The sequence below is a fragment of the Chiloscyllium plagiosum genome, unplaced genomic scaffold, assembly GCF_037043375.1.
Source record: "Chiloscyllium plagiosum isolate Xiang-an unplaced genomic scaffold, Cpla_swu_hap1 HiC_scaffold_1, whole genome shotgun sequence".
Classification (NCBI taxonomy): domain Eukaryota; kingdom Metazoa; phylum Chordata; class Chondrichthyes; order Orectolobiformes; family Hemiscylliidae; genus Chiloscyllium; species Chiloscyllium plagiosum.
This window is the reverse complement of record NW_028270139.1, coordinates 133,473,128-133,497,058: the sequence shown is the minus strand read 5'-3', so window position 1 is coordinate 133,497,058 and position 23,931 is coordinate 133,473,128.

Below are 23,931 nucleotides of genomic sequence, written 5' to 3'. Positions count from 1 at the left end.
TTCCACATTGTAGTTAATCTAACCTAATCTAATCATATTCTGTATACAACCCTTCTTGCAATACAATAGCCGTCCTAATAGCTTGGTACACCTGCATATTAGCCTTCAGTGGCTTATTGATGAGGGTTTCAATCAGAGTGGTGCTGGAAAAGCACAGCAGGTCTGGCAGCATCCGAGGAGCAGGAACATTGATGTTTTGGGCAAAAGTCCTTCATGATCTAAACTCTAGTTTCCAGCATCTGCAGTCCTCACGTTTGCCATATTGATGAGGGCACCTAGTTTCCATGCATATCGACACTTTCTCTGCTCTTACCATTTAAGAAATACTCTGATCACTCATTCTTCTCACCAAAGTGGAATACATTACACTTTTCCATTTCAGATTCTATCTGCCATGTTCATGCCCATTTGCTAAGTCTGTCCAAATTCTCTTGGAATTGTTTTGCACCTTCCTCACAGCACATATTCTCACCTAACATTGTTTTAACCACGAACTTGGATGTACCGAATTTAGACTCTATACCCAAACACTAATCACTGCAGTACCCAACTTGTAACAGCCTGTCAGTGTGGAGAATACATTTGTTCTGCCAAGGACACTGTTCAGTTCTCTCATTACTGAGGTTTGGTTTTGTTGCATGCAAGTTGTTTGAGATGTGTCTCTACACTGTTTAATTCATTCATGGGATGTGGGCATCCCTGACTGGCCAGTATCTATTGTCAATCTCTAGTTGTCCTTCATAACGAGCTGTTGAACTTCCTTCTTCAGCTACTGCAGTCCATTTGGTGCAGTTAGACCCACAATGTGCTTAGGGAGGGAATTCCAGGATTTTGACCCAGCGACGGTGAAGGACTGCTGATATATTTCCAAGTCAAGATGGTGAGTGGCTTGGAAGGGAACTTGCAGGTAGTGGTGTTCCCATACATCTACTGGCCTTGTCCTTCTAGAAGGAAGTGATCAGGTGCTGTCTAAGAATCTTTAGTGAATTTCTGCAGTGCATCTTGGAGATAGTACACCCTAATGAGCATCAGTGTTGGAGGGAATAGATGTTTATGGAGGTGGTGCCAATCAAGTGGGTTGCTTTGTCCTAGTTGGTGTCAAGCTTCTTGAGAGTTGTTGGGGCTGCTGTCATCCAGGCAAGTGGGAGGTATTCCATCACACTGCTGACATGTGTTTTGTGGACAGAGATTGAGGAGGCAGGAAGTGAGTCACTCACTACAGTATTCCTAGTCTCTAAACTGCTCTTGTAGCCATTGTATTTGTATGGCAAATCCAATTGAGTTTCTGGTCAATGGTAACCCCCCAGGGTATTATAATGGAGGATTCAGTGATAGTAACACTATTGAGAGTCAAGGGCTGGTGGTCAGATTATCTCTTATTAGAGATGGTCATTGTGTGGCATTTGTGTGGTGTGAATGTTACTTGCCACTTGTCAGCCCAAACCTGGATATTGTTCAGACCTTGTTGCGTTTAACAATGGACTGCTTCAGCATCTGAGGAGTCACGAATGATGCTGAACATTAGTGAACATCCTCACCTCGTCCTTATGATGGATGGAAGGTCATTGACGAAACAGCTAAAGTTAAATGGGCATTGGACACTACACTGAGGAACTCCTGGAGAGATATCCTGGAGCTGAGCTGACTGACCACCAACAACCATGACCATATTCCGATGTGCCAGGTATAACTCCAAACTGTCAGAAAGTTTGCCCCCTGATTCTCATTTATGCCAATTTTGCTAGGGTTCCTTGATGCCACACATGGTCGAATGCAGCCTTGATGTCAAGGGCTGTCACTCTCACCTCACCACTTGAGTTTGGCGCTTTTGTCCATGTCTGAAGCAAGGCTGTAATGAGGTTTGAAGCTGAGTAGCCCTTAGTGGAAACTAAACTGAACATCAGCAAGCAACATTATGAAAGTAGCCACTTTTGAAAATGTACTTTTTCAGCTGTAAACCTCTTTAGAGTGTCCTGAGGTTATGAAAGTGCGAAATAGTCTTTACAGTCTTTCTTCAGTGCCAGTTTTATAAAATTCCTTTGAACATTTTGCCTTTAGCGGTGAATACAATCTTTCTTCATTATTTGGTGGCCCAAGCTGAACAGCTGTTTGTAGAGTTGACCCCATTTGGAAAGTGCCAGTTTACAACATTGGTACAATCACACTGCGATCACTACTGAATATTTTGTTGTTGCCACTTTGTCAACTGATATTTCATTCATGTTAAATACCATTACAGTCAACTTAGTGCATAATGTAGTCTGTCTTTCAGAGACAAGCTTTGGAGGGCTTCCAAGACTTGGACAAACACATTGTTAAGGGCTACATTTGCAATGTATGTCTTTAGATGATACTCCAGTATCCATATCCTTACAACTTGATGAACTCATATGAAATGGTAATATTGATTGATGAGGAGAAAATTCAAACAAAAGTGCTCAGCTGAAAATGAGAATGGCAGCTAAAAATTTCACTTGAAATTGAGGAGTAAGTTACTGGGAAACATAGAGAGTATAAATTAGTTCAGGAGAAAATTAAGAATGAAGGAAGTTTTTCAAGAGAGTAGGTGTTGATAGAAGCTCGAGTTGAAAGCAGACTATTGGGGCTAATGTCTTCTTTCTGTTCTTAAAAACACCATTCTTATTTCATTTTCATATTTTCTCTTATACCCTTTCCCTTGCCTCATTCAACAGGTAAACAAAGGAAAAACACTCACATGGATTTCAGAGAATAGTATTTCATGCTGAATCCAATTATTAGACTGGAAACTGAGATCCCTCTAAGAGCACTGCAAAGCAGCACACTAACCCATGCATGTTACAGACTACTAAATGAAAGTCAATTTGGCTTAATGAAATGATAAATAAAAGTAAATTGGGCAATCGTTTCGGTCAATAAAGCTCGCAGACTGGGATTAGTGGGTTACAATTTCCAAAGCTATGGGAACACAAGGTTAGTTACATCTTGGTGTGTAATTTTCAGAGAGGTGGTTTAAACTTGATCCTCCACCATCCGTAAATATTAACAAATCAAGCTGTCCTCTGAGACAGTTCATCTCTCAGCAGTAGACTAACCCGACTTAAAGATGAAGAAGAGAGAGGAGGTGACTCAATAGTCTGTCTGCACTTAGCACAGACAAATGGTTGAAATTGGAAGTGTATGACTATGACAGTAGGGAGATTTTTTTTAAGTAGGTGTAGCTATGTGAAGATTTTGACGTTTCCTACAGAGATAATTTAACATATAGATGAAGAGAAAATTCAGTGGAAATTCAGTATGCGTCATAGAGTCACAGAGATGTACAGCATGGAAACAGACCCTTTGGTCCAACCCATCCATGCCGTCAAGATCTCCCAACCCAATCTAGTCCCACCTGCCAGCACCCGGCCCATATGCCTCAAACCCTTCCTATTCATATACCCATCCAGATGCCTCTTAAATGTTGTAATTGTACCAGCCTGCACCACTTCCTCTGGCAGCTCATTCCATACATGTACCACCCTCTGTGTGAAAACATTGCCCTTTAGGTCTCTTTTATATCTTTCCCCTCTCACCCTAAACCTATACCCTCTAGTTCTGGACTCCCCGACCCCAGGGAAAATACTGTGTTTATTTATCCTATCCATGCCCCTCATGATTTTATAAACCTCTATATCACCCCTCAGCCTCCAATGCTCCAGGGAAAATAGCCCCAGCCTACTCAGCCTCTCCCTATAGCTCAAATCCTCCAACTCTGGCAACATCCTTGTAAATCTTTTCTGAACCCTTGTAAGTTTCACATCTTTCCAATAGGAAGGAGACCAGAATTGCATCTAAGATTCAAAAAGTGGCCTAATCAATGTCCTGTACAGCTGCAACGTGACCTCTCAACCCCTGTACTCAATACACTGACCAATAAAGGAAAGCATAACAAATGCCTTCTTCACTATCCTATCTTAAAAAGATATGTCATTGCATAGAATGCAAGAGAATTTAAATTCACTAAGAATATCCTTAGGGTTGTTCTTTGTATTGACAGCCATAAATTCAGGGAACGATCACTGGAAATCTTGACATTGAAATATTCCAATGACATTGCTGATAAATGTCCACTAAAGTTACACCAGCTAATTGAGAGAAGTAAATTCCTGGTATTGATTAAAATAGCGAATCATGACAGAATCACAAGAATTGAAATTTGACAAAAGCTGAATCAGAAACAATGCACCATGGCAAAAAACTTGGAAGGGAGGAAGAGAGAGAGAAGTGGGAGCAGAATTAGATCAAAACAATGACCTTGAAGATCCATAGCATGGTGTTACATCAGCTATGTTACCATACAGCCGTGTTCCTGTCATACTTTACATGATCAGTGGTGAATTAACTCATTTATATTAGACAGTGCTCTTGCCTGTCCTGAACCTTTCCGAAGGAATCAGAACAAGAATTATCTTAAGTACTCATTGCATCTTTCTACATGATGGTGACTGGCTAGAGCATTTTTCTTCAAACTAGGGAACATGAGTATGATCTGACTTCTTACCAACTTCCCTCTTTGCGTCTCTCTCTGTCTTTTTTTTTCCTTTTGGGGTGAGAAGAGTTGGATAAAGTTACATTTTACATGAAATTTTCGATGATTCTGTTCTCATGTTTTCGCTTTATTTCTGCTTTCTGAACTCCCTCACTCTCAATGCACCTCTGCTCTCCTATTCCTTCACCTTGCTTTAAGCACCCTTCCATACCACCATGCACTTTCCATTACCATTTCCTCCACTTCATCTTTTTTGACCTGACCACTCAATGCTGTCTCTTACCTTCTAATCCTCCAAGAGCCCTCATTCACTGTCCTTGTAAGGTAATGCTGAAAAACTAGAAATCTTCTCACTATCAGCCTGTTTCCCTCCTTCTACAGTCTCTCAGTTGTATGCAATTGGAATAGTTAATTATCTGTCCTCAGAATATGGGTGGGCTAATTAGTGAGTTTTTCTGTTGGATCTAAAATTCAACTCATGCTTTCTTTGAAAAAATGCACTACCATTGCCATAAACAAAACTTCTCTCAGTTTAAAACTTTGTAGAAGAATACAGAACAAAAAGCAGAGTTGACAACAGGTATATTGTCAGTTGTTGCTTGCGTACACGCATTTGCACAGTCTGTTGGTCAACAGGAAGATGCTTACAATGGAGTTTTCAATGAAATATATGGCAGATACCAATTTGAACAAAATGCAGTTAACATCAAAGGACTGTAATTCCACTTGAGACCAATGCTTTAATGCTTTATGGGAAAGATATCACTTCTAACAATGCAAGTTTGAAGTGTCAGGCAAGATTACACTTTTAACTCTTGGAGTGGGGATAGAAAATACAAGCATCCAACTGGAGATTAGAGCCAAAGCAACACCTCCTTATATATTTTGAAAATAATGCAGAACGTTCAGTGCTCAAAGGATTGATTTTTGCGACAGCTGAGAAAGTTTCATATTGTAAAAGCAAAAAAAATTATTTCTGATTTTGTGGCTGTCACCTTATTTACTTTCAGTCTCATTTTACATAAGAAATTTATAGGATGCTATTCCCTTCTGCCCAAGATATTGGACAGTAAAAGAAAGTTATATATTATGGAAACCTTCTCCTGACAATGAAGCATAAATCTTTGATTTGCAATGCCTTTTGTCCTTTTAAAATAAATTTCAATTTGTTGCTGCAATTCTCCAATTGAATTTTTTGTTCCTTTTCTCCATCCCTCAGAAATTCACAAGGGAAAGAATCTTTTGTCCAAAACAGTAAATTGTTGAGGAAGTGCTCTACTGAACTGAACATTGACTCAATTGGAGCACAGTTTAAATCAAGGCTTAGATTGAACTGATTGAAATCATTGCAAGACAATATTTCCAAGAAAATAGGCAGTTTCTTGTAAATTATACCTTTAAATCTGAGACAGGATAAAACAGTATGTCTCAACAATGCAAAATACCACATTGCTCTGAAAGGAACAATATTATTAAACAATTATTTAGCATTGTGTGATATGATAGAGTTACACTTTACCTGAGAAAGCAAGTTTCAAATCAAACTCAGAGTAATAAAGTGAAGGTGCTTAGTCTCTACAAGCTGCAGTGAAAATTGTGCATTGGTCCAGAAGACAATCTTGGCCTGACTTTGGTAATGTCTTTCAGAGGAGTTGCATGATAGTCAATGTGAGAGGTGGGAACTGGACTGGTACTGTAGCCTGTGCATTTATCAGGGATATTGGGAACAAGTTCATACCTATACATTTCTGGGATTGCTCTGGGGGTGCTTGGAAGTTTCCAAGTACTAACAGCTGTCAACTTGATTGTAAAAGTTCACTTTTCAAGGAAAAAATAAAATTTGTCTTCTACATTTAAATGCCAGGCACACTGTATGTTTCTGGAGTCAACCTGCTTGTATGTGTTTAGTTTGTTGAATCAGAAACTGAAGAATAGGGCTCTACCTTATCAGAAATCAGCAAAGTGTCATTTTATCATTCAGTTTCATGGAGGGTTTCTTCAGTGAGGCTGAATATGTTACTCATACTGTTGTCCCATAATTGCTGCATTAACTATGTACCATGCCCCTATGGTGTCCTTTTCAGCTGATGCTGGCACATTCTCCCACACTGTGTAGGTGGAAATACTCACCACTACCAGGAAATACAAGGATCCCTGGTGTCATATTTAAAAGGCTGCTTTGCATCTGGCCAAGCACTGGCAGTCCAGAGCTTCCCTGAATGGTAGGAGACAGTTGTCCTGAACATAGAGACATAGAGTTATACAGGAGGGATACAGACCCTTCGGTCCAACTAATCCATGCTGACTTGATATCCCAATCTGTCCTAATCCTATTTGTCAGTGTTTGGCCCATATCCCTCTAATCTCTTTCTATTCATATTCCGGGTGTCTTTTAAATGTTGTAATTATACCAGCCTTCACCACTTCCTCTGGCAGCTCATTCCATTTCCTCTGCATGAAAAGGTTACCCCTCAGGCCCTTTTTCATTCCCCTCTCACCTCAAATCTATCTTTGGATTGCCTCACCCTGGGAGAAAGGATTTGTCTATTCATCCTATCTATGTCCCTCATGATTTTATGAACCGCATTAAGGTCACCTCTCAGCCTCCAAACCTCTAGGGAAAACAGCCCCAGTCCATTCAGCCTCTCCCTATAGTTCAAACCCACCAAACCTGGCAACAACTTGTAAATCTTTTCAAGTCTAACAACATTCTTCCTATAGAAGAGTGACCAGAATTATATGCAATATTCTAAAAGTGGCCTCACCAATGTCTTGTACAGCTGAAACATGACGAATGTGGCAGATAAAGGGAAATTGGTCCCATGCTTTGTGGACAGGGAGGCTTTGGTTGATGTGACGTTGCAGAGGAGGAATGTCCTCTTTCCCCAGGACAATAATTCTCTGGTTCTATGATTCTATGACCAACAAAGAAGGCCAAGACACATCAGTCCTCGCCAGCCTAGTTTGAGGTTGCCACCCAGGTCAGCGTTGCCTGGCCCAATCTGTGAACTGAGTACCTGTCCCTGCAGGCAAAGTGTCCTGACAACAGCATTGCAATGAGAGGTACCTGTGCTCCAAAGTGCCGCATTAAAGTGTCCAATGGTACTGTAAGTGGGTCAGAGATGTTCCAGAATAGTGTGGTGTAGGTTGGATGCCAAAGTACATGGATGTGGGGTGCCTGCAGTCATTGTTCGGGAGTGTGCCCTGAGACTCTGGCAACTGGCATCCCATATGGAGATCCAGAGAAATATTGAATAAAGTCTTAAAATCCCGACAGTGTGAAAGCAGGTCACTCTGCTCATTTGAGTCCTACACCGACCGTCCGAAGAGCATCCTACCCAGACCTACTCCATCTCCATAACCCTGCATTTCCAATGGCTAATCCACTTAGCCTGCACACCCCTGGACACTGTGGGCAATTTATCCTGGCCAATCTACCTAACCTGCAATCTTTGGACTTTGGGAGGAAACTGGAGCACCTCTAGGAAGCCCACACAGAGGAGAACATTCAAACGCCACACAGGCAGTCACCTGAGGATGGAATTGAACCTGGGTCCCTGCCGCTGTGAGGCAACAGTGCTATCCACTGTGCCCCTGTGCCACATTTGTGGGCATTTATGGCAGTGTGAGGGTGAACTGTATGAATTTGTGACAGTGTGAGGGTGAGGCATGTGAATTTGTGACAGTATGTAGGTAAAATATCTAAGCCCCGAATTTGAAACCACAACATCCTGACATCAATGCAATGGCCTCTAGAACTAAAACAACTAACATTTCATTACAACTTTACTAATTATCTAAGAATCCATGAAGTGAATAGGGCAATATAAAAACAAAACTGCAGCGTTGAGAAAATTACTGATCCATAGCTGAAAGAAGAACGGAAGTTTGGTATCACGTGGAATAAATTGTACAATGCTGTGAAGTTTAGTCATAGGCACGATAATGGGAGTAAATTGAAAAATCAACAAACGATGACTAAAAAGTAACAAAGAGTGAAAAATTAGATTAGACTAGCAAGTAACTTAAGAACAGAAAGCAAGAATTTCCACTGGTATATAAAAGGTAATGGGTAGCTGGAAAAGTGCAGCAAGTCAGGCAGCATCCAAGGAACAGGAGAACCGACGTTTCGGACATAAGCCCTTCTTCAGGAAGAAGGGCTTATGCCCAAAAGGTTGGTTCTCCTGCTCCTTGGATGCTGCCTGACCTGCTGCGCTTTTCCAGCAACACATTTTTCAGCTCTGATCTCCAGCATCTGCAGTCCTCACTTTCTCCCAAAAGGTAATGGATAGCTGAAATGATCATTGTATTCTTTGCAGGCAAACGTGGCAAATTAATATTGGAAAACAGACTTTGAACAAGTATTTATTTTCATGGTGGAAGGTACTAAACGTTTCTTAACAATAATGGCTATTCAAGAGAATAAAGAAACAGACAGAACTTAAAATATCTTTTGCTGGGACAAGTACTCAGTAAACTATTAGAATTAATGGTTGACAAAACATGATCTCCTCCATCCAGCTACTGAGACAGTGAGTGCATTGACTATAATCTTACAAAATTCACCAGATTTTGGAAAGGTCACAGATGGATTAGAAAATCACAAATGGAACAGCTCTATTTAAGGAAGGAGTGAGATAGAAACAAGGAAGCAATTTGATGGCGAGTCTTACATTTGCCACTAAAACATTGCTGGATTCCATTATTAAAAAGGCAGTAACTGGACATTTTATTAAAAAAACAAGGCAGAATCAATTTTTTTTCTGAAAGGGAAATGGTGTTTGACACATTTATGTGAGTCATTCTTTGGATTGGTTTTAGCATTTGAGATAAAAGGGAATGAACAGGTTTTCAAAAAACAATTTGAGTATAGGAGCTGGGAAGTCATGTTGCAGCTGTACAGGACATGGTCAGGCTACGATTGGAATTCTGGTGTCCCTGCTATAGGAAGAATGTTGTGAAACTTGAAAGGGTTCAGAAAAGATTTACAAGAATTTTGCCCAAAGTTGGAGGATTTGAGCTATTGGGAGAGGCTGAATAGACTGAGGCTATTTTCTCTGGAGCGTTGAAGACTGAGGGGTGACCTTATAGAGATGTTTAAAATCATGAGGGGCATAGAACATAGAACATAGAAGAATACAGCGCAGTACAGGCCCTTCGGCCCTCGATGTTGCGCCGATCCAAGCCCACCTAACCTACACTAGCCCACTATCCTCCATATGCCTATCCAATGCCCGTTTAAATGCCCATAATGAGGGAGAGTCCACCACTGCTACTGGCAGGGCATTCCATGAACTCACGACTCGCTGAGTAAAGAACCTACCCCTAACATCTGTCCTATACCTACCCCCCCTTAATTTAAAGCTATGCCCCCTTGGATGAGGTAAATAGGTAAGATCTTTTCCCCAGGGTAGGGGAGTCTGAAACTAGAGGGCATAGGTTTAAAGTGAGAGGGGAAAGATTTAAGGGACCTAAGGGGCAACATTTTTATGCAAAAGGTAGTGCATGTATGGAATGAGCTGCCAGAGGAAGTTGTGGAGGCTGATACAATGACAACATTTAAAAGTCATCCAGATGGGGATATGATTAGGAAGGTTTAGAGGTATGGACCAAGTGCTGGCAAGTGGGACTAGACTAATTTAGGATAGCTGGTCAGCATGGACGGGTTGGACCAAAGGGTTTGTTTCCATACTGAATGTCTCTATAACTCCATGACACTCATTAATGTGCCAAATCAAAACGTGTTATGGAAGACTATTCATGGTTTGGTAGTAAGTACTGGTGTTGGGGAGTGAGCTATTAGCTTGAATAGAAGATTGGACAAATGGGAAAAGAGTCCCGGACCTTTACAATGCAACTCTTTCCATCTGAAGAGTTGTCTACCAATGCATCATCCCACTGAAGGGGAGGAGAGAGGAGAGGGGCCCAATGTAGTGGCAGAGTGGATGGGTGCGGCTATTGGGGGAAGAGGATAACTCTTGGAATGGAGCTCCTGCACAGGGTGCACCTTGTGAGGGGGAGTGCCCCATTTTGAAATGGAGCTGCGAGATGAAACAGCATCCAGCCCATATATCTGCCAGAGACCTGCACAAGGTTTCCCTTACCCCAAACCTCTGCAGCCAGCCTTAAAATGGTCCTTAATTTGTCATTAAATATCAATTTGTTGGCCTCAATTGGAACAAGGTCAGACAGATTCTTAGGCCTCACCCAACCTACAATAATATTACAGAGAGGCAGATGCCCAGTGGGAAGGTCACCTGGGGAATTTCATGTTCGAACTTTATTGCTGGAACAGCACAGCAGGTCAGGCAGCATCCAGGGAACAGGAGAGTCGACGTTTCGGGCACAGGCCCTTCTTCAGGAAGAAGAAGGGCCTGTGCCCGAAACGTCGACTCTCCTGTTCCCTGGATGCTGCCTGACCTGCTGTGCTGTTCCAGCAATAAAGTTTCAACTTTGATCTCCAGCATCTGCAGACCTCACTTTCTCCTCGAATTTCATGTTCCCCTTGTTTCCTCCCACCACTGACAGGCAAACATAAAATTATGCCCAGAGAGTAGGGATAAATGGGTCACTTTCAGGTTGGCAAATTATAATTGGTAGAGTGCCACAGGAATCAGTGATGAGGCCTCAATTATTTACAATCTATATCATTGACTTGGAGAAATTCCTCTACTAAGACTCTCCTCCTGGACCATTGAATCCCCAGTGCTGCCCTCCTGCTAGCATATTGTAAAAGCTGACCTATCAGTTTCCGTGGCCCAACATTTCAACTCCCCCTCCCACTCTGCCGAGGACATGGAGGTCCTGAGCCTCCTCACCGCCGCTCCCTCACCACCAGATGCCTGGAGAAAGAACGCCTCATCTTCCGCCTCGGAACACTTCAACCCCAGGGCATCAATGTGGACTTCAACAGTTTCCTCATTTCCCCTTCCCCACCTCACCCTAGTTCCAAACTTCCAGCTCAGCACTGACTTGTCTGGACTTGTTCTACCTGCCTATCACCTTTTCCACCTATCCACTCCACCCTCTCCTCCCTGACCTATCACCTTTATCCCCTCCCCCACTCACCCATTGTACTCTATGCTACTTTCTCCCCACCCCCACCCTCCTCTAGCTTATCTCTCCATGCTTCAGGCTCACTGCCTTTATTGCTGATGAAGGGTTTTTGCCCGAAACGTCGATTTCAAAGCTCCTTGGATGCTGCCTGAACTGCTGTGCTGTTCCAGCGCCACTAATCCTATCAGTTCCAGCAGATTTTCTGCAGGTTTTGATCAGAAAGTTATCAACTGGTGCCGTTCTGATGAAGCAAACCCACTAATCAGGAGTTCCTCTTGGAAGACCTTTCTGACTTTGCCCTTATTCAAGCACTTGAATTAATCATCACGCCCACACAAGTGGTGATTTTAACCTAATGTACCAATTAGGAACCCCAAGGCATCAGTGTAGCCTGAGGTTTGCATTTCAATGTCTTCATTATCTTCATCCTGGACAGCGGAATTGGGCAAAGTGTAAAATCAGTGTCGCATCCAATCCTGTTTGTTCCCTGACCAGCAGATTAGATTAAATTGCATCAACAGTCACTGGCATCAATGGGTCTAATGTGTTCTGTGTTTTCTCATACATCCCGAAAAACGAAATGAGAAGGAGGATTAATATTTTAAAACTGCAGGTTTTGAAATCTTCTCAGGAAATGGGACTTTTCAATTCTTTATCTGTGTCACAGAGGGTCTGGGTCTTCAGATCTTTTAGCTCAGACAGATTTTCTGTGGAGAGAAGGGAATGAAAATATACAATTGTACCGCAGCATCTCAGAAGAATTTGAAGAAATTATTTTTTTGACCTCAGAAGCAAAAAGTGCTCAAAAGAATAATGCAATACCATTTGATGGCATTTACAGTTAAAACCTTTTCCATTCAACTTTCTAACAAAAAAACGGCAACATCCTATTCTGTCCATGATTAAAATTCATAGGCTCACGGCAAGGAACAGATGCACAGGCAATTTTAGACTGGTCATATATGAGTTCTGCAAAATTAATTTGACAGGTTTGCATTGAAGTACTGATCAATACTCACTTACAGCGGCTGATGCTAACTGGAGAACACAACGGGCTGAAAGAAGGAGAGGGGAAAGAAACGAATCTTTGATACTTTCCTCCCAGCTCTCACTTACAGAAGAGGCCTGACCTTGACCCATTGATCAGCTGCATTTAACATGACAAAAGGGTCTGGTGGATGAGCCATGCTCACTGGAATCACTGCTTTGTGACTTACCCCATTCCATTTCTTTTCCTGATGTGCTTCTTTCCGTTTTGTGACTCTACACTTTTTTCTTTGTTTCTCCCTACTTTTCCCTTTGTTTGATTTCTCTTTTTGTCTATGCATCTATTTGGAAAATCTTTGTAATCTAATCCACCCTTCCTTAGAAATGTTAATTTGCACCATCTCCCTGGGAGACCATGGGGTAGCTTGTCTTCCAGAAGGGAAATCTGAGACTGGTAGAGCGAGTTACCTTTCTGAAGTGGACCGAATTCACATTGTTGGTGCAGCATAGAGGAATGTTTACTCTGTTCTAATGTGGTATTTTCTAAATCTGGAAGTCCTTGGTGGAAATACTTGTCATTTCTTTGCTCTGACCACTCTTGTGCTTTTTGCTACTTCTGCCCTTAGCTGCAGAATTCCCTTACTAATCCTCTCCATCTCTCTACATCTCTCTCCTCCTGTGAGATACTGCTTAAAACATTGTCTAAGCTTTTGGTCACCAGTTCGAGTCTCACCTTATGTGGCTCAGATCCAAATCCTGTTTGATAATGCCCCTGTGAAACACCTCGGTCTATGATAATATGTTTATGGTACTATAAAGACAAATTGTTGTTGACGATAAGCAAAACAAAAAATCAAACACTGAATATGTTAACTTCATTAATATTACAAGAAATGCTGGCCTTTCAGGTCTGTTAGCCAATACTCTACAAACTCTGAGATGGAAAGTTTGTTTATTTTGTAGGGGGCATTTGGAAAGTCAATATTAGGTCGCTTGTTTGTTATGTAGAAAACAGAAAGACCCAGAGCATGAAACAAATCTTCATGTGATAGAAGATAATTGATGAATCATGAAATTGGGAAGCGGTGTGACAGTAAGCAGGAACCCGAAGTGTATAAATACAAGCTGCAAACATTGTACAGGTAGAATGAGGTATCAGGTCATTGAGGCTTGACTATTGCATTTACTCAAATAATATCTTTGTTTACTTGAATCACACAGACTCATGAGTGGTCTTTTCACCACAACAATTGATGTAATTGTCAGGATCCTAACAGCTTGATAACTGATACCAGAATGAAAGTTGCTGTCAATAGATGGGTGAATACATTTATTTTACTACCTATTGAATGGGATGGTTGACTTTTGGAATAGGAAACTCTGGAGGATCCGAATCAAAGAATAGTCCTGCAGTGAAGTAATTTGAGGTAGCGCAATGGATGGATTCTAGTTCCTCAGTAAACAAGCTTTACCCTGGTATTGATGCCAGGATAAACCAGGTGAAAACAGCTTTATGACAAAAATAGGAGGGTCCCTTTCCCATTAGGTAAAATTGGAAAAGGGCTATAGACAGGCTGCAATCTTCAGTACTGATGGACCATAAATCGGACCATAATGGGTCACTCACCCGTTTTTGGGTGGGCATGAACAAGATCTTTTTGGGCAAAATGATTAAGGAGGACCCTTCCTAAATCTCAAATAGACATAATGAATGGCTGAAGAAGCACATGAGAAGAAAAGAAGAGAGGGGAATAACAATATTAGGTCAATGTTACTTTAGTATGTGGCAGTTGTAAAAATTCTGTGATGTCCAGGGGCAAGAAACTGTTAAATAAGAAGCTCTTTGTTTTTTCGATTCCAGCATCTGCAGTAATTTGCTTTTATCCAGCTCTTTGGATTAGGATTCTTGATGAAGGACTTTTGCCCGAAATGTCGATTTTCCTGCTCCTCGGATGCTGCCTGAACTGCTGTGCTTTTCCAGCACCGCTCTAATCCAGAATGTAACAAAACTTTTAGAGGAGCTGTAAGCAGGAGCTGTTATTAGACAGCAATAGGACTGCAATATGGGGCTATCTTTCTTCTCAAAGACAGATCCTTGCAGATGTGGGATGTGGGGGGGGTGATCCCACAGAGGGGATGTTGTCAGTGGTACAAGCACATCCCTGTGAAATATTGGCTGAAGGTGACAAAGGTTCCAGAGTTCAGGACAACCTTTTGGAAGGAGAAGTGGAGAAACTGTTGGGGATGGATACTTAGATGGGAAGTCAAAAACCAGTTGTAGTTTAATAATGGAGAAATTATAAAACAAGGAACACTTTAGGGGTGATAATCTACTCATGTAGTCTCATTGGTGTGGTAGGCAAGCTAATATTATATATTCAATATAACTCTAGAATAGTGCTCGACTGCGCAATAGCATGGAAATGGAAGGGATACATAACCACAGGAGGAGGACACATGAAGCACAGGCAGCGTTAAAGGCAGGAAACCTCCAATCATAAAGGATAAGACTTAGTGAAGAACAGACGACCCCACTCAGCAAGGTCTATCAGTGCTACTGCCCCAGAGACCAATGTTAAGAAGTTGCATGAAGAACAGGATGAGAGGGAAGAAAAGGAAAACTGGAAAGGTGGGGATGGTATTTGATGGATTTGTGGAGTAATGCTACCATGATGTATCAGGCAAAATTTACTGGAGATATACCATGGCACTGTGCATCAAGGAAAGAATGTAATGCTGAAATTTGTAGAGTTTTATTAGTGGAGGCCTTGCATGGGCTGAGACACAGCCAGATATTGTCAAAGTTGCTTGATCTACACATTGCATAACAGCATTAGTAACGTTAAAGCCAAGTTAGTCAACTAGCCTAAACCAAAGGGCCTGTGGGAGACCTACAAATAAAATGCAAAGTAACCATAGTCTCAGAGGACTGTTCCCTCATCAAAGAGAGATGACTGATGTTGGTTTTACCCTGAGGGGCACCACCCACCAGCTGAGGGGTGAGGTTGAGAAGGTGGGACCTTCATGGTGACCTCAGCCTGTATGGGAATTTAACTGATGGCAAACCAGCCACCCAGCCAACTGAGCGAACTGACACCCCCACCCTCCTTCCCCTTGACTTGACATTACCATTTCTAGTAGAAGTGGAAATTGTATTGTATAGTGACCATGGCCCACTTTACCAAATGGGTGAAAACTTTCTCAACATGGGACTGTTCCACTGATGAGTCATGAGATTGTTATAGAGTAACAAGAACTTGAGTATTATTAATATGTGCTGCAAATTTCCTACAGTAAAGTGAGGGTCTCAGGCAATGGAGACCTGCGTTTTTGCAAATACTTGAATAAAAACTTTGCTTTCCTGAATCCTGCAGACTCTGGAGTGGCCTTTTCACTGTAATGGTATGTGAAACATAGTGACACAATGCACCAGGAACAGGAGGGAGGATGTGTTTGTATCGGCATTGTTTGTTGCTCTTTTAGGAACTGTGACTTTGTTTGTGGGCACCACGGTGGCACAGTGGTTAGTATTGTTGCCTCACAGCGCCAGAAACCGGGATTCAATTCCCGCCTCAGACGACTCTCTGTGTGGAGTTTGCACATTCTCCCCATGTCTGCGTGGGTTTCCTCCGGGTGCTCCGGTTTCCTCCCACAATCCAAAAATGTGCAGGTTAGGTGAATTGGCCATGCTAAATTGCCTGTAGTGTTAGGTGAAGGGGTAAATGTAGGGGAATGGGTCTGGGTGGGTTATGCTTCGGCGGGTCGGTGTGGACTTGTTGGGCCGAAGGGCCTGTTTCCACACTGTAAGTAATCTAATCTAATCTAATCTAAAATGTGCATTTAGATCTCTGTTAGAGCTATTTGGTGAATTGAAACTAGTTTAGGTAACAGTGCTGGTACTGATTGCATACATGGTATATCTTATATCATTGTCTTGAATTACTATGGAAGATTCAATGGCTTATTATTAAAATTGCATTTTTAAAGATGCTGACTTATGGAAAAACTCTAAATTCTTGATAAAATGCAGTCAATATTGAATAAAATAGACAGCATATTTTATGTACAGTGTATATGAAATTGGACAGTCTTTATATATTGCTTAAAAACAATATATAGCATAAAGCACACTGTCAGTATTTGTAATATACAACCCAGACAGAATGTACCATACATAACACAAGCTTTATAAAATTCTTGGGCTTAGTATGTAATACAATCATTTTTATATATTTGCGTACATATATGTCATGATATATTTTTAACTTTAATGATAAAGCATTATTGAAAGTCTCTAAAGGGTTTAAAATGGATTTGAAAGCACTTGTTTCCTCCCACCAGTTTTGTCTTTCTACTCCTTGTTGACTTGTTGAGCAAAATAAAGTTTTATCAAATGAAAACAGAAATTGGTGAAAAAACTCAGGTTCTGAAGAAGGGTTACTGAACCCAAAATGTTAACTCTGCTTTCTCTCCACAGAGTCGAGAGTGTGGTGCTGGTGTTGTCCAGCATCTGCAGTCCTGACTTTCTCTGAGTTGATTTCTCTCCACAGATGATGCCAGACCTGATGAATTACTCCAGCAATTTCAGTTTTTGTTTCTGATTTCTAGCACCCACAGGTGCTTTTTTTGTTTTTTTTTCAAGTTATAATAAAATGGATATATTCAAGTAGACAGTTTCAAAACTACTCCTTGAATTAAACAGCAAGATTTGAACCAAAGTAATCCTCAGTTAATAGCTGTCACTGAGTGAAATCATAATTATTTAAAATGATATATGTTATTCATTGTCAATAAATATACCTTACCTTCTTTTTAATTCAATGCTACTACAATTTGCCTTTACAGATTTTAACAGTAATGAGTCAGGCTAATGTTGTGATAGACAGAATGATTTGATATTATCAAAAATATTAAAGCTTTATGATACATTAGAACTGCTAATTATCAGCTATCCCACTGAACACACTTGATCTCTACACAAGACCCAGTAACCTCACCAAATGTATTTTATCTCTTCATCTCAGACAGTAATCATGGATGCGGCATTGTGTTGAGTTGGCAGACAAGGGAAAAAGAAGTGAGGAAGTCAGGAAGCAAGAGAACTCCCTGTTCCTTATGATATGCTGGTTCTGTCTCAGAGCTGCTCTCCAATATGCTTGCCTGCACTTACTCCTATGGGGAGAAAGTGAGGTCTGCAGATGCTGGAGATCAGAGCTGAAAATGTGTTCCTGGAAAAGCGCAGCAGGTCAGGCAGCATCCAGTGAACAGGAGAATCCACGTTTCGGGCATAAGCCCTTCTACTCCTATGGCTCATTTTGTGGCACTGAGTGAAGCAGTTAGGAAAGCCTTGGGTTTAAGCCCTACTGAAGCCAGCTGATGTGGGCTACTCTGCTTAGCTTCACAGTCACAATGATAGAGAGAGGAAATATCAGCCGGATGTCTGTTTCTGGCTGCCATCTGTAACAGCTTCTGGAAAGGGAACACTGTGGCTGTACAGTTAGGTTCAGCACCTTCAGCTGATGCCTCCTGTAGTTGAATGACTTCCAGACATCTCTAGGGCAGGATCAAAGGTCAAGAATCCTTTCTGTTCCAGCCAGGTGGACTGTGGATCTTTTGCCTTGAGTATTTTTGGACACCAGATGGGGTTGTTATGTCCAAAGACTTGTTTTCAAGGTTCCCACCCTTTTACCTTGAGCCTGGATATTTCTCAATTCCTTCCTTCTCCGGAAATATCTGCAAGCCATCAATGTCCATCAATCCATCCTACCTCTCTCCAGAAACACACTGAGTTTCCCCTTTCACTGATGAACTTTTAGGAAGATGCTAATAGAAAGCTAGGACCCTGATGCAAATGACCAGCAGTGTGGTCAGATAAAGTATCAGGAAGAATTAAGAAGTTCTCCTAACAAAATGCAGATCAGAAACTGGCTGTGTCTGTCCCTTTGCTAAATGTGTTGTTGTGGCAGTTTGTGACTAAACATAGATGCAGCATTTTTTACACATTTAATTAATTTATTGAAGTTCTTAGGAGGAGTAACTTGTGCTGTAGATAAAAGGAAACATATGGACATTGCCTTTAGATTTCCAGAAGATATTTGGGCAGGTGCCACATCAAAGGTTATTGCAGAAAATAAAAGCTCCTGAGGAAGTAACATATTGGCATGGATAGATGGCTAATATGAAGCAACAAGTAAATAAATAGATCTTTTTCTGGCTGGCAGGATATCTTGGGTTGGTGCTGGGGTCTCAACTCTAGCAATATAGTGCACAATATGAAATGGGAAAGTGTGAAATTGTCTACTTTGACAGAAAGAATAAAAAAGAAACATATGATCTAAATGGTGAAGGTTTACAGAGCTCAGAGATGCAGAGAGATCTCTGGGTGTCTTGGTGCATGAATCACAGAAGGTTAGTATGCAGGCACAAGAGGGCTGCACAATGGCTCAGTGGTTAGCACTGCTGCCTCACAGCGCCAGGGACCTGGGTTCAATTCCAGCCTCGGGCCACTGTCTGTGTGGAGTGTGCACATTCTTCCCGTGTCTGCGTGCGCTGGTTTCCTCCCACAGTCCAAAAATGTGCAGGTCAGGCGAATTGGCCATGCTAAATTGCCCATAGTTTAAATCCATTAGTCAGGCTAATTGTAGGGGAATGGGTCTGGATGGGTTACTCTTCGGAAGATCGGTGTGGACTTGCTGGGCTGAAGGGCCTGTTTCTACACCGTAGGTAATCTAATCTAACAAAAATGAATTGGTGAGACTGCATCTGGAGTACTGTGTGTAGTATTGATCACTGTACTTAGGGCAGGATGTTGATGCATTGGAAGCAGTTCAGAGAATGTTTAGTAGGTTAATACCTGCTTGAGTAGATTGCCTTATAAGGAAAGGCTAGACAGGCTAGGCCTGTATCCTCTGGAGTTTAAAAGAGTCAGAGGTGACTTAATTGAAACATATGAGATCCTGAGGGAACTTGACAAGATGGATGTTGAAAGCATGTTTCCTCTTGTGGGAGAATCTAGAACTAGGGGTCATAGTTTAAAAATAAGACACAGATGACAAAAGGGTCTCAAAGGGTAGTGAGTCTTTGGAATTGCCTTCCTCCATAAAAAGTGGATTCAGATTATTTAAATATTTTTAAGGCTGAGCTAAATAGATTCTGGATTACCAAGTGGATAAAAGATTATTGGGGATATGCAGGAATGTAGAGTTGAGGATAAAATCAGATCAGCCATAATTGTATTGAATGGTGCAGCAGACGGAGGGCGAGTGGCCTACCCCTGTTCTTTGTTGACAAGGTTATACACCCTCCCCACCCCTGTCCCGGGTTTTATAATCTGTTTGCAACAAAAAAAATCTTTAGCCTAATTTAACCTCCACTAAATTAATCTCAAATTGATTTCCCTGTCTTGACTGCAATTTTAGTTTGTGGGTAATTCTTGGTCTGAGGCTACTGTTATCAGCCTACACCCTGATTACAGTCTGAGAACACTGTGCACATTTGCATCACTGTAACTGTGAACTAAAACAAGTTATAGTCTCATTGTGTTGAATACTCTCAAAGAAAACAGGCTGCACTTGCAAATGAGCCAAAGATTGCCTGTCTCACACATTTGGAACATCTTCCTTCATGGTATTTCCAACTCACCCCTAAATCACGCTGTAATCCCAGTAATTTTGCTGCTGTTGCCAATTTGCATACTAACTAGAAAAAGCCATTCTACCAAAAGAAACAGATGCCCAAGCAGACTTAGAATTCCAGAGTAAAGCCTTTGACAAGGTTCCGCATGGTAGGCTGGTTAGCAAAGTTAGACCAGGGATTCAGGGAGAGATAGCCAAATGGATACAAAATTACCTTGTTGGTAGAAGACAGAGGGTGGTGGTGAAAACAATGACTGCAGATGCTGGAAACCAGATTCTGGATTAGTGGTGCTGGAAGAGCACAGCAGTTCAGGCAGCATCCAAGGAGCAGCGAAATCGACGCTTCGGGCAAAAGCCCTTCATCAGGAATAAAGGCAGTGAGCCTGAAGCGTGGAGAGATAAACTAGAGGAGGGTGGGGGTGGGGAGAAAGTAGCATAGAGTACAATGGGTGAGTGGGGGAGGGGATGAAGGTGATAGGTCAGGGAGGAGAGGGTGGAGTGGATAAGTGGAAAAGGAGATAGGCAGGTAGGACAAGTCCGGACAAGTCATGGGGACAGTGCTGAGCTGGAAGTTTAGAATGAGGGTGAGGTGGGGGAAGGGGAAATGAGGAAACTGTTGAAGTCCACATTGACATTGAAGTGTTCCGAGGCGGAAGATGAGGCATTCTTCCTCCAGGCATCTGGTGGTGAGGGACCGGCGGTGAAGGAGGCCCAGGACCTCCATGTCCTTGGCAGAGTGGGAGGGGGAGTTGAAATGTTGGGCCACGGGGCGGTGTGGTTGATTGGTGCGGGTGTCCCGGAGATGTTCCCTAAAGCGCTCTGCTAGGAGGCGCCCAGTCTCCCCAATGTAGAGGAGACCGCATTGGGAGCAACGGATACAATAAATGATATTAGTGGATGTGCAAGTAAAACTTTGATGGATGTGGAAGGCTCCTTTAGGGCCTTGGATCGAGGTGAGGGAGGAGGGGTGGGCACAGGTTTTACAGTTCCTGGGGTGGCAGGGGAAAGTGCCAGGATAGGAGGGTGGGCCGTAGGGGGGCGTGGACCTGACCAGGTAGTCATGGAGGTAACGGTCTTTGCGGAAGGCGGAAAGGGGTGGGGAGGGAAATATATCCATGGTGGTGGGGTCTTTTTGGAGGTGGCGGAAATGTCAGCGGATGATTTGGTTTATGCGAAGGTTGTTAGGGTAGAAGGTGAGCACCAGGGGCGTTCTGTCCTTGTTACGGTTGGAAGGGTGGGGTCTGAGGGCGGAGGTGTTCCTTGGAGAAGGAGCACGCGGTGTTGACCAACACCCTGGAATTGTTCAGGGAGAGGTGGGCGCCGCAGGGAGTGGAGTGCATTATTTCTCCCTCCAACTCTATTTTGATTTAGTCCCTACCCTCCCCTTCACTGTTTTTGATCACACAGCATTGCCCTTTGATGTGAAGGGCAGTGTTTATCACTGGCCACCCAGGTGTTTTCCTATCTTCCTGGTGGTGGAATTTGAATAAAGATTTGTGCACTTTGTAACTTTCACTGTGTCTCACACCTGCACACACACCATGGGTGCTGGGGAAAAAAATAAACACTACCGCACTTAGGTGGTAGTGTGGGGGTTTAAAAAAAAACAAGAGTGTTTTCCCCCTCCAACTCTATTTTGATTTAGTCCCTACCCTCCCCTTCAGTGTTTTGATCACACAGCACTGCCCTTTGATGTAAGAAAAAAAAAGAAAAAAACAATAATAAAATAAAAAGAAAAAAAAAAGAAAAAAATAAACAGAAGTGTTCCTTGGAGAAGGAGCACGCGGTGTCGACCAACACCTGGAGTTGTTCAGGGAGAGGTGGGCGCCGCAGGGAGTGGAGTGCATTATTTCCCCCTCCAACTCTATTTTGATTTAGTCCCTACCCTCCCCCTCACTGTTTTGATCACACAGCACTGCCCTTTGATGTGAAGGGCAGTGTTTGTCACTGGCCACCCGGGTGTTTTCCTATCTTCCTGGTGGTGGAATTTGAATAAAGATTTGTGCACTTTGTAACTTTCACTGTGTCTCACACCTGCACACACACACACCATGGGTGCTGGGGAAAAAAAAAAGCACTACAGCACTTAGGTGGTAGTGTGGGGGAAAAAGAAAAAAAAAAGAAAAGGGCTGTCCCTTTGATGTGAAGGGCAGTGTTTGTCACTGGCCACCCGGTGTTTTCCTATCTTCCTGGTGGAAAGAAAAAAAAATAAAAAATAAATAAATAAACAGGAGCGTCCCTCCAACTCTATTTTGATTTAGTCCCTACCCTCCCCTTCACTGTTTTTGATCACACAGCACTGCCCTTTGATGTGAAGGGCAGTGTTTGTCACTGGCCACTTGGGTGTTTTCCTATCTTCCTGGTTGTTCAGGGAGAGGTGGGCGCCGCAGGGAGTGGAGTGGTGGTGGAATTTGAATAAGGATTCGTGCACTTTGTGTCTTGCACTGTGTCTCACACCTGCACAAACACACCATGGGTGCTGGGGATAAAATAAGCACTACTACACTTAGGCGGTAGTGTGGGGGTTAAAAAGAAAAAGAAAAAAAAATAAACTGGAGTGTTTCCCAAAAAAAAAGAGAAAAAAGATAAACAGAAGTGTCAGTGGGTTCTGTTCACTCTGACAGCTAGCTCTGAGGAAGTGGACCAACATCAAGTACTATGCCCATGTAAATGAAAGGTGGCTTGGTGACAGGTTAGCGGCCTCTGAGGAGTTATTTCATCACCATTCCATAGTTTCTCCTCCATTGTTCCCCTCACCTTCACAAAATTTGTCTTAATCATGAAGCCTATTGCCTGTCTCTTCTAAATCCTGCAATGCCAAATCCTGAATCATTTTTAGATTAGATTAGATTAGATTACTTACAGTGTGGAAACAGGCCCTTCGGCCCAACAAGTCCACACCGACCCGCCGAAGCGCAACCCACCCATACCCCTACATTTACCCCTTTAACCTAACACTACGGGCAATTTAGCATGGCCAATTCACCTGACCCGCACATCTTTGGACTGTGGGAGGAAACCGGAGGAAACCCACGCAGACACGGGGAGAATGTGCAAACTCCACACAGTCAGTCGCCTGAGTCGGGAATTGAACCCGGGTCTCTGGCGCTGTGAGGCAGCAGTGCTAACCACTGTGCCACCGTGCCGCCCACTATCTCTCTTCAATCTAATACTTTCTGACACCACTAATGTTTTCATTCTTCTTACATTCTCTTTACCTCTTTCAAAACATTCATAATGACATCTCAGTCTTGGGACCCATCAGCAATGTCCTCAGTATTAGCCAGGGTCTCTGGATCACTAACCAAGTGACATTACCATCACACCAGCATCTCTCCTTTTTACATCAACCAGAATGAAAACTTGGGGACATTATTTATTTTCCAGTCATCTTATTAATACTTAGCTTCACCGTATGCCTGGATTTAGTGGAATCTGCTTCTAAAGGCATGCTTTCTCATTCATTGTTACATAAATATCATTTTTTACCAAAGTAAATAAAGCTCAGATGTCCCTTCTGTCCACTGGCACTCCTCTCTCTTGCTCCTGAGCATGTGCAGTTCAAGATGAGTAACAGCAGAATTAATGGCCAAAAATTAATTGCCTTGAGTCAAGCACAGCTAAAATATTTCAGCAAGCGACCAGAAAAAGAAAGGAGAGTTCCACTTCAATTTGATCGATTGAGTGAACCATTCCTACAAGCTTCCTTGCCGAGTCTTGCCTCAGGTGTTCAGGAATGGGAAT